Source organism: Lissotriton helveticus, chromosome 6 (genome assembly GCF_964261635.1).
Source record: "Lissotriton helveticus chromosome 6, aLisHel1.1, whole genome shotgun sequence".
Classification (NCBI taxonomy): domain Eukaryota; kingdom Metazoa; phylum Chordata; class Amphibia; order Caudata; family Salamandridae; genus Lissotriton; species Lissotriton helveticus.
In genome coordinates, this window is record NC_136067.1 from 1,116,258,371 (window position 1) to 1,116,270,494 (window position 12,124).

General features: G+C 39.9%; 1 pseudogene; it reads left to right on the plus strand.

Annotated features, from left to right (window-relative positions):
* Positions 1 to 12,124, plus strand: part of LOC144762622 (putative divalent cation/proton antiporter TMEM165) — an 81,940-nt pseudogene that overhangs the window by 44,262 nt on the left and 25,554 nt on the right.

Genomic DNA, 12,124 nt, shown 5'->3' on the forward strand with positions numbered 1-12,124 from the left:
GAGAAGTGTTTTTGATGACAACAACCCTATTGAGATTCCAAATTCGAGAATATTCAGTCTTAATTGCATTGGTCAACACTTTGATAACCTTATGAGGTTTTTGAACCAACCCAGATGCCTTTCATCCAAAAGGGGCTTTGATCATTACTAAGTCACCAACTCTTACCACAATAGTATTGACTGCTTTCCTGACACCTTACCTTTGTTTGTGTGCCACCACTTTATCTTTTTCTTTGTTTCCAAAGATCATCGAAGGATACATTTTCCTTATTACATTCAATATCATTGACACAGAAAGGCACCACAAGAGTGCTGGGATGTCTTCCCTTAAGAAGATCAAAAGGGGTATGTCCAGTCGTTGCATGAGGGGAGAACCTATAAACCTCACCCTTTTTGTTTGCTTCTTTCTTCCAATCCAGTCCATTCTGTTTTGTCATTGAAATCGACTCTTTAAGTACACGAACAAAGCGTTCCACCATACCATTCGTTTCCGGATGATAAAGTGAACAGCGTTTGTATTTTATAGAACACTTTTGCAAAAATGTTTCCATTTCACCCAACACAAATTGTACACCATTGTCAGTTAATAAAAATCCAGGTAGGCCTTCTTGCACAAAGATTTCTTCAAGGATATAAATAACATGTTTAGAACCAATGCACTTGTAAATTTGATTTCTGGCCATGGTACATGTCAAATAAAATAAACACATACGTTTCACACCCATCACCAGTGACTGGACCTAATATGTCTAAGGCTAATTCTTGTCAAGGACCTTCAGGACGCTCCCTGATGGCCATGGATTGGACCCTAGGTTTAAGACATTTTTCACTTAGGGTACAAGGTATGCACTCCCTAAAAGATCGTTCAACCAGAAGATCAATGCCTGGCCACCAGTAATTAAGTCTCAGTCTTTCTTTGGTTTTAGACATGCCCGAGTGACCACTGTGAGCCAGCTTTATTAACTCCTCTCGGAACACCAAAGGAGGAATTAATTTTTAACCCTTGAAGATGAGACCATCAACGTCAGACAATTCATTTCTAACATTCCAAAACGTATCCAAATCACCATCAACCTTTTTATTCCACCCTTTTTTAATTAAAGAAGACAGTTCTTTAAAACCTTCATCATTCTTGCACTCCTCTCTCAACCTTTCTTCTTTTATCCCATCATGTTCAATGTTACACGCCCATTCATTCAATTCGTCATCCTCGATGTTTAATTCATCCTCATTGGAGTGTACAAGTCATGAAAGAGTATCTGCAATGCAGTTTCTTGCACCGTGTAAATACTTACATCAAAATTATAGGTTTGGAGCCACAACCCATTTAGATATTCTGCTAGAAATAGCATCAATACATTTTCAGTAAAATACTTCACATAAGGGTTTGTGATCTGTCCTTACACTAAATTCTGTGCCCCAAAGCACATTTTTTAATGTCTGTGTGGCCCAATGTACTGCCAGCGCTTCTCTTTCAATTACGAAGTATCTAAGTTGTGCCCCTTTTAGACTCTTGGAAAGAAACAAAATCACATTAACCTCATCATCTTTTTCTTGTTGTAAAACTGCTCCAAGACCCTTCATACTTGCATCTGCGATTAGCACAGATTTCAAAGAAGGATCAAAACTCCTAAGTTTCGAAGTGTTTTTAAATGTGCTTTTAAATTGTTAATTTCTTCTTCACATTGTAAAGACCATTTTAAATCAACTCCTTTGCATAACAACATCCGCATGTTGACACTTTTCTCAGCAAACCCTTGTACAAACTTACTGTAGTATTTAATCATACCAAGGAATTTCATTAACTCTTCTTTATTGTTTGGTGAAGCTAAATTTTTTTTGGCTTCAATCAAATCTTGTTTAGGTTCTATACCTTTCTCTGAAATAGTGTGTCCAAGGTAGTTTATAGAAGATTTCCTGAACTTGCATTTATCCAATCTGACTGTGAGGTTGTATTGGCTGAACCTCTCCAACACTTGTCTTACCCTCGAATCATGTTCTTTATCATTACTTCCAAAGATTAAGACATCATCCTGATAGATTTCCCCCCTAAGCTGATCTTGCAAACCTTTTCCAAAGCCCTTTGGAAAACTGACGCCGCCGAAACCAAACCAAAATGCAACCTCATCAATCTGAAAGTTTCAAATGGAGTGATAAAGGCGGTGTAATCTTTAGAATCATTATCTAACATAATCTGATGGTATGCAGATTTCAGGTCTACAGTAGAAAAAACTTTTGCATCCTTCAAATAACATGAGCATCTCAGAAATTCTGGGAAGTGGGTACCTATCAACAATAACCTGTTTATTTAAAGCTCTCAAATCTATGCATGAATGCAAACTTTCATAGGATTTGCGAGCTGCGACTACTGGCGCAAACCATTGAGTCCCTTCAACTTCTTCTATAATCCCATCTGACTTTAATTTATCCAAATATTTTTTTCATTTCTTCCTTCACAGAAAAATGTACACTGCAAACTTTACTTGAAACTGGCACTGCTCCTGAAACCAACTTAATTGTATGCATATAACCTCAAAGACAGCCCAGTTTGCTGCTGAACAACCTGTGAAAAGATGTCGTAAGATTGGAGATATAGCCCTCATCACCATCATTGGTATCAATTAAATTCACCTTAAAATGTTCTTTTAACAAGATTGGGGGATCACTATTTGGATCCAACATAACCCCAAGATCTTCTGGGTGAAGCCAACTTAAAATGCTATCACCGTTGTGAGAGACATAAACTTTACCAGAAGTGAATCTCCCTTTGTATTCTATCAACCTTTTGAAATAGCCTATAAGTTTGATGGGTTCACCACCATAAGCTAGGGGTTTAATATCCTCTCTAACAACTTTAACCTTATCCTTTAAGCACTGGGAATAAAACTGTCTCAACACAATCGATATTTTGGCTCCAGAATCAAACAACATGCGGGTCCCTTTTCCTTCAACCATTACCTCATCAAAGGGGCCCTTCTTACTTTTACTGGAAACTTGTGAGACTATCTGTCCACAATCAAAGTCTGAATCAGAATTGTCTTCCATGCAACTACTTTGAGAAACCAAATTCACTTTTGTTTTGGTTTTCTTTGTCGGACAAGCAGCTGTGAAATGACTAATTTTTTTTACATTTTGCGCACGTGAGATACCTGGGGGTGAGGGTTACTCATAATATTGCGGATTTGGCGAAAACAAATTTCTTTAGAGTTAAACAAGAAGTTTCGGTCATGCTTAAAGGATGGATGAATTTGCCTTTATCGTTATATGGCAGAACTAATTTAGTGAAGATGATGATCCTGCCAAAGGTAACTTTTTTGTTTGAGGTTATTCCGCTTGATTTTCGAAAGGAGTGGTTAGCCAAGCTCCAGAGCGAGATAGCTTCCTTTATTTGGGCATCAAAGGGGTCACGACTTTCGTGGAAAAAAATAAGAAGGAGGCTTAGTAAAGGAGGATTGGCTGCCCCAGACTTGCAAATGTATGCATGGGCTTTTGGGTTGAAAAATTGCAGGATGCTATTGGGTACCCGCTCTCAGTCACCAATAGGAGATTTATTTGGAGTGATGTTAAAGACTGGTGCTTATACAGACTTTGGTTTATTGTATAAGTTTTCAGATCCTAAGTTTTTTAAAAAGGTTCGGTTGAAAGTTCTATATGATTTGGCGGAGATGTGGCACAAGATTAGGAAATTCTTAAAGATACCATATCTGAGTTGTATGGCTCCAATATGGGACTCACCAGGTTCTCCACCTTGGACAAAGGATTTATTGGCAATTCCATTAAAGAGAGAAGGTTCAGTTCGGAGATGGAATGATTTGTTTCAGGAGGGGAATTTGTTGGCATGGAGTGAATGCCAACAAAGGTGGGGGCAAGTCTTCTCAAGGTATAAATACTTACAGATTCAGAGCTGGGCGAACGACTTCGAAAATCGAATTGGAATTCAGAATGACTTTGAGGCAAAATTGGCGATGGAGGAGTCGTTTAAGAAGGAGGTGGCCTTGTGGTATTGGTCAATATTGGAGATGGAAGATGGCCCCTTCTTACTTCCGGAGGTCCTGTGGGAGCAAAGCTTGCCAAAGATTGCAACGGAAAACCAATGGCAAGTATCTATGGCTATACTATACAGAGTGGTTAAACCTGCGAATTTAAGGAGAAACCTTCTGTTCACAATCCACAGGGCCTACTGGACTCCGCGCAGATTGACAAAACTTAAATCAAGCGGAGTGGTGGAGTGCGCAAAATGTAAGACCCCCAACGCCGATGACCTCCATATGTTTGTCTTTTGCTCGGAGATAAGAGGCTTTTGGCAAGACGTGAGTAACTGTTTATCTCAAGCTCTGAACCGGCAAATAGAGGTAAGCCCCGAACTTATAATTACTGGGAGGAACGACCTAGAGGAAGATAAAATTAATAACAATGTGAAATTGATTTTTTATGCTATATTACTGGCACGTAGGGAACTTTGTAAGTTGTGGGTCTCTCCCCTCTCTCCAAACGTTTTAGACTGGATAAAGTCAATGAGATATACAACCAAATTAGATATGTTGAATCACACCAGCAAAAAATCAGCATTTTGGGTACCGTTTCTTTTACGTTTTGGGTGATTGGGTATTTGGGAAATTTTGAATTGTTTATCGAACAAAGCAGTATCAATCCTATGATTAAGCCCTACGCCTATCTCGCTAGTATTTGGGTTGACACTCAGGCTCCAAGAATGAGGATGAGGTGGGCGCACCGGATGGGTCAAATGGCACCAAGGGTTGGAATACGCTGGCCGGACTCTGGGGAGGTGTACCCGATGCCTCTTCCTCGACACACTAGCGTATGAGATACAAAAACCCAGCAGGTGGAACAGTTAGTAAACTGGGTGGCGAGTTGGCCAATGAGGATAAAAAAACAAAAGAAAAACATGCGGGTCCCTTTTACTTCAACCATTACCTCATCAAAGGGGCCCTTCTTACTTTTACTGGAAACTTGTGAGACTATCTGTCCACAATCAAAGTCTGAATCAGAATTGTCTTCCATGCAACTACTTTGAGAAACCAAATTCACTTTTGTTTTGGTTTTCTTTGTCCGACAAGCAGCTGTGAAATGACTAATTTTTTTACATTTTACGCACGTGCTTTTCAGTGCAGGACACATCTTGTCATTTGCTAAATGACCAAAATTTCCACACCGAAATCATTTTGGTTGGAAAGTATTTTTTTGAAAAACGAGAACTACTAGCTTCAGAATTAGAATTAGAACCTTTCCTTGTAACATTTCCTTTAGAAGAAAATTTTACTTCATGCACTACTCCACCATTATTTTCATGTTTCGTGATAATCTCCACACATTTCTGAGAATGTTCTATGTGTTTGACAATAATAATCACTTCATCTAGAGAAGGTTCATCCTTTTGCCAAATATCATCCCTAACCTTTTGTATGTTACAATTGGTCCCTAATTCTTTCTTCAATTAAGGCACCAGATTTACATGATGACCCTAATTTCCTCAACACAGTGATATAATTTTCCACTGTTTTACCATCATGTTGATTTCTTCTGCCAAAATGATATCTTTCTAGAATCGTTCTCACCTTAGGTAAGTAATGTTTATCTAACTTGGAGATACATATTTCATATTCATTCAACTAGAATCGTCAATGTCTGGAAGGTGGTCAAAAACTTCCTGACCTTCAGATCCTAGACAATGTAACAGTAATGCAGTCCTTCTTTCCACACATAAGTTAGTACCACATACCTTTCAAATACCTTCTTCCCCTTTTGCCACTTAATGGGTGGATCACCCGGTGAGGAAAAAAAAAGGTGGTGTGGCAACGTTTTGCATAATGAGAACAAATAATGAAACATTACTGCTTTAAGTATCGAAGCAAAAGTTCAAGGATAATACTGTAAATGTGATACTGTAAAAAAATTAGCTACTACCAGTATACTAAAACACCTATTTAACCCTCTAAAATCGATACTGTAAACTAAGGTGGTAGCTTGAATAAAAGTAACAGAGATGCAAACTAATGACTCATACATAGATGAAATGGACTCTTCCCCTTCACGCTCATTAAGTTCTTATTACCATGAAATAAAAAAATCATAAATACCCAAGTGTAAATAATCGAAGATCCAAAGTACTGTCAGTTACATGCAAAAAGTAGAGTTGTGCAGCGCTATGTTAAAAGTCACGGAGTGCTTTGCTGACAGTGAAGTTTGTTGCTGAAGGAAAGCCCTCCACACATGATCAATATGTTATGTTATAAGCTGTTTTGTAACGCGCTCAATTACTACCGGAGTATCCTGGGGTGGTATACCGATGGGGAACCCGTCCTGGCTTTCCCTGTGGGATGGTCCCTACTGGGAGTCCCCAAGGTGAAGCCAGGCATCCCCGGCGTTAATGGGGCCGTTGTGGAGATTAGGCAAGCTAATGCCCAGAGTTGCCGAGTGGGACCCCTGGTTAGAGTAGGCACCGAGGCGAGAATTAGCAAGTCCGCTGACCCTGGTCCAGGACCCTGCCGCGTTGGGAATTGAACCCTGGTCCCGGGCCGACTCCTGCTTCCGGGTCTGCCGCCTCAAACCAGTGAGCCACACCACTCCACGAGTATGCACAATTGGCTCTAGAAACTAGAGTGTTTACAGGAAAGTATCTGAAGACGAAGACAATCCAAGATGGCCGTCACGTTACGTATGTAGCGTGCAGCGTAACGTGATGACGATCTTCATTGAAGAGAACATTATGCACGTTGCTAAGGTGCAGGAATGGAGGCTCACCGGAGTTCTAAGTTGAACCGCTGATCGTGAGCAGGACTTGTCAGTTACAAGTGTTGATTCATGAAGGTGAGGGCCCTTTTAAAAGTAAAACAACCCAATGTACAAAATGACGAATAGAGTTGAAAATTGAGAACTAGTCACAGCATACATCCAGATCACAGATATTGGGGCACATGCATCAACCTATTTAGGAAGTGCAAACGGTGCGAATCGGTAAATTCGTCCGTTTGCACTTCCTAAATACGTATTTGGGATGCATCAAACACTTTTTCAATATTCGCATTTTTTTGCATTTCTTAAAAATGCAAATGCATTTAAGGAATCGCATTTGTGCGATTCCTTAAATGCAATGCATCAATTTAAAAAAAAATGCGAATTTTTAAATTGGAAGTGCAAATTAACACGAGGTTGACCCTCGTGTTAATTTGCGAAAATCTTTCAAAATGCAAAAAAATTCATTTTTTACACTGTCATGTTACAGACACACATGTCCTTAGGACATGTGTGTTTGAAACATGCACTTTCAAATACATTTCAGGGGTGCAGGGGGGGTCCTTTGGACCCCCCCTGCACCCTTGGAATGCATCAACAAATTGCGAATTCGTAAATGCCTTCCCATTGACTCCTATGGGCCTTTCGGCCCATAGGAATCAATGGGATTTGCGAAAAAGCAGTTAGGAATTCGGTATTTATTTGCGATTCGGTAAAAATTGCGATTTTTACCGAATCACAAATAAATACCGAAAAAAATGATGCATAGCATTTTGCAATTCTTAATTTGCGATTCGGTAATTTTCGCAAATTAAGAAATGCAAAATGTATGAATGATGCATGTGCCCCATTATGTAGTGGAGAACTCTCTTTTCAAATAACAAATTATAACAAACTCCTCAAAAGGCCGTATTTCTTTCCAAAGAAAGACTTCCAAAGCGCAGAACAGTCCAATGAAAGTACTTGCACCCAAAATGAATTACTACACGCTGATATACGTGGATTAAGTGCACGTAGATAATGAAGACACTGCGCCCAAATTATATATATATTTTTTTTTCAGCGCTAAGACATGAAGTCGAATCAGGTCAATTCTTTCAAAGTGATGTTCCAACAATAAGTTTTGAACGCGTTGTAAACTCATAGAAATGAAGTAGATTGATTCATCCAAAGCGATTCATCCAGAATGAATTTTAAGGCGCTGCAGACACCCTCATAGGTTTACTCCTTACGGGCCCGATGTAGGTAAATCTTTTTTACCACTTCTTAAATACCGATTCATACCGAATCGGTATTTAAGAAGTGGTAAAAAAGAGGAGGGCAGATGTAGGTAATTGTATTTTTACAATTACCGAATCGGAAGGAATCGGTATTTACCGATTCGGTAAATACCGAATCGGTAATGCCCATTGATTCCTATGGGCATTGAAGCCCATAGGAATCAATGGGCATTACCGATTCGGTATTTACCGAATCTGTAAATACCGAATTTTGCAAGGGTGCAGGGGGTGTCACTTTGACACCCTCTGGAACCCAAATTACAGGCATGTGTGCCATGTGGCACACAGACATGCCCTAAGGGCATGTCTGTGTGCCACATGGCACAGGTGTGCTTGCACAGATGTGCATGCACACCTGGATTCGGTATTTCAACACCCAATAGGATTGGGTGGTAAAATACCGAATCTAAAAGGCCTGTAGCACTGGAAACAGTGCTACCTACATCAGGAATTTTCAGAATCGGTAAAATTACCGATTCGGTATTTTACAGAATCGGTAAATTTACCGATTCGGTAAATTTACCGATTCTGTAAAATATAGCCCCTACATCTCAATGTCCCATTTACCGGTCGGTAACGGCCGAATTCGGCCGTTACCGACCGGTAATGGCCACCTACATCGGGCCCTAAATGTGCAGATAGTTACACATAAAAATTATGGTTAAAATTACTGGAATGTTGCTTACTCTCAATCTTGTAAAACTCTTCTCTTACAGCTAGATTCATCATTGTCCCGTTTTGCAAATCCTTAATAGCGATTATTAAGGAATCGCTATTAAGGAATTGCAAAACGGGATTTATGTAGAAATTGCAAATAAAATTGCGATTCCTACATCTTCCTTATTTGCGATTAGCAAATTGCTAATCGCAAATAAGGATGAGATTTCAAGGGTGCCAGGGGTGTCCAAAGGACACCCTGTAGCACCCCTGAAATGAAAATGTAGACTGATGTTGCGCACACACATGTCCAAAGGACGTGTGTGTGTAACATACAAGTTAGAAAAATGCACTAAAGTGCATTTTTCAAATTTTTTGCTATTTACCACGAAGTCAGACTTCGTGGTAAATAGTGCCAAAAATTGTGATTTCGCAATTTAAAAATGGTTAATGAATTGAATTTAAGCAATCTCAAATAGAGTTTCCTCAAATGCAATTCCTCGCAATTTTGCGATTTTGCTTTTAGCGATTTTTGCATTTGGGATGATGAATCCCAAATGCAAAAATTGCGCTCGCAAAGGGGTAGATTCTCAGAATCTGGCCCTTTGCGAGACGATTTTTGAATGATGAATATAGCTGTTAGTGGTTTATGAGCACATACCAAGTCAGAGTACTAAATGCAAGACTAAGAGAGATAAGCCGTTAAGAGCCCACATCGAAGCCTCCCAACCCTTCCAAAAAAAATAAAGAAAGGAAAAAGGTGAGGCATGTGCCGAATGCTCAATTCCCAATAGTAATTTTGATAAACACTCACACTCACGTGATAAGTAGATTATATAAAGGTTGATTTCAAGCAGAGGAGTAGAAAAAAAATGGTCCTAGCTTTAAAAGGGATGTTGGGACTAATCTTTCTTCATCTGGAAACGTAGGGTTGGTTTCAGCAACTCGTCGCCAGTGTAAAATCAAGTAAATAACTCCATTGAGAAATCCTCTGTACAAAGAAGTAAGTTTAATACAGAGAATAAAAAGTCCCATCCATCAACTAGCAGGAGTCAGGTGCAACTGACTCTTCACAACCATGTAAGATTCCATCTCCATGGTGCTAATCAAAGGGAAACACAAACAAGCATAGAACATACACTGGATAACATGGAAAACATAAAGGCAATTGAGAATCATAAATTGAGCACTTTATTACACAGACCTTAGTGTCTTATAGGTTTCAGAGCAGATCTTATTAAATCATCTTTGAATTTCAGAAGCTTTTCTGCTACACTTAATTATTTGTTCTGCCATGAGGCCATTTAAATTTATGAAGGACGCTATGATGTTCTCTGATATGGTGGAGTCTGAGAGCACTGTCTCAAAATCAGCATTTGTCATAAGGGCTGTGAGAAAGGCCATCTTATTAACTTTTTCAGATTTAATATTAATGCCCCTATTTCTGTTGTTTGCTACCCTCTGCTGCATTTTCTTGTCCCTTTTCATGCTTAGAGGTAGGTTTAGAGTTAAAACAATGGAGTTTTGGTCACTCATACAACTAGCCTTGTAGAATTGTGCTATATCTTCACTAATTAAGATATGACCATTAGTCAAAGACGATATGGGATCCATGTATATTGGAATCTGGGGAGAGATAGCCACATCCAAGTCTTGTGCGAATTTCAAATTCTTAGTAAAGGCAACTCTGTTCAATGAGTCCCCATACAGTATATGTTTGAAATGCTTCAGAGGCTGATCCCCCTCATAGCAAATGCCACAAGATTCCTGAACCCTGGGGTCACAAATTCCTATATTAAAATCCCCACCAAAAATATTTGCAGATATCTGTGATATTTATCACAGTTTGATCAAAAACGTTATAATAGTAGTTAATTAAAAGCAAATTAAATAACTTTGGCATGGTAATTACAAGCAAGCAACAGAAAATATTGAGATTTACACAATTCTCCAATTGAATTATCTGCCAGTGCCATTGATATAAAAGTGAAGAAGCTCACTTTCGCTCGGCCGGATCTTGAAGGGGCAGCTGGTACATAATAAGAGGCATATCTGTCAACATGTAAAGAGTCCGTTGTCCAAGTCTCTTGGCAACAAACAATTTGTTGTTGTTCAAGCAACATTTTTGAATCCAGATTATCAATCTTGGAACGAAGACCGGCAATTTTCCATGAGACAATACCGAGAGCCTCTTGTTGAATGGTTTCACTGTTAGTCGCAGGGTGAGGTGATGCAAGTAATACTGTACAATGCTCTTTTTTTATATTACTGTACCCTCTGAAACCAATAGCAGTCAGTCTTGTGCTTCCAGGTCTGACAGGGCTTCAAATCTGTTTGAAAGAGGGAGGTGATTTGTCAATCTCGGGGAAGCAATGTTGTCTATTTTGGAGTCAGGTTGCAGTAAACTATTTTTATGTCCTATTGGGGTACAAGCTTTCATTTGGTAAAAGAAACCTAGAGGCTGTGCTCTAATACCCTCGACCTAAAAGGAGTTTTTTGCAAGATTATGAAAGATTTTTTGACCATGCATGGTTACCTGAAATTCACAATTATGCAATCCCCGTAGGATGACTATGGTGCTGGACAGTGGCGGTTTCTCCTCGAGGGCGTTGGGGGTCTGCCCAGTTACATTCATCAAAGTTCATATTTTATTTAATAAATAAATAACTGTTTCTGTAGTCTTCCCAATATATACATTGCATGTTTAGTGAACACAGGGCACTGTCTGCCCCACTCACCGATACTGATGCGGTGACAGTGGCCATTGAGTCTGGAATCTGATTCTGGTCAATCAACATGGCTGACTCTCAGTTGCAATGCTCCCCGGGTGGGCCCAACGAAGCCTTAGTGTTTTGCCTGCTGAGAACCTCACAGCCCTGAAGGCTATGATGTCATCAGCTCGGCAAAGACATAGCTTAAGGGCCCAGTCCCCACCCCCTGATGGCGTGCAGGCAAAGTTAGCCCCGGGCATTTGAAAACCAAGCCCGGGATCAATAAGCCTCCAAGTCAATCAGAGAGTAGAGAGCATTGGCACCACACCCTTTCCCAACACGTTACAGGACGTGGGGGGGACCCCAACCTGTGACGACTTGGGAAAGGGTGTGGCAGGCTGGAAGCCGAGGAATCAAGTCTGTGCAGACTCAACCTCAGACTGCTTCCTGCGTGTGAGTCTGCATTCTCCAGTGGATGGTGGAACTTATTACTGGAAGGAAACCATTGGATGGAAGCAGGTTGCTGTCTGGACTTGAAGGACTACAGTGAACTCAGGAGTCAGCAGTTCACCAGCCCATGTAAGGATCCAGGCGGGAATTTTTTAAAGCTATATTTTGTTTGTTTTATATAGCGCGAAAAATAATTTTTTTCATAGATATTTGAGGTAAACATAACGCTGGAAGTTACGCTGCGCGCCGATGGAAAGTTTATTGCTTGTGTGT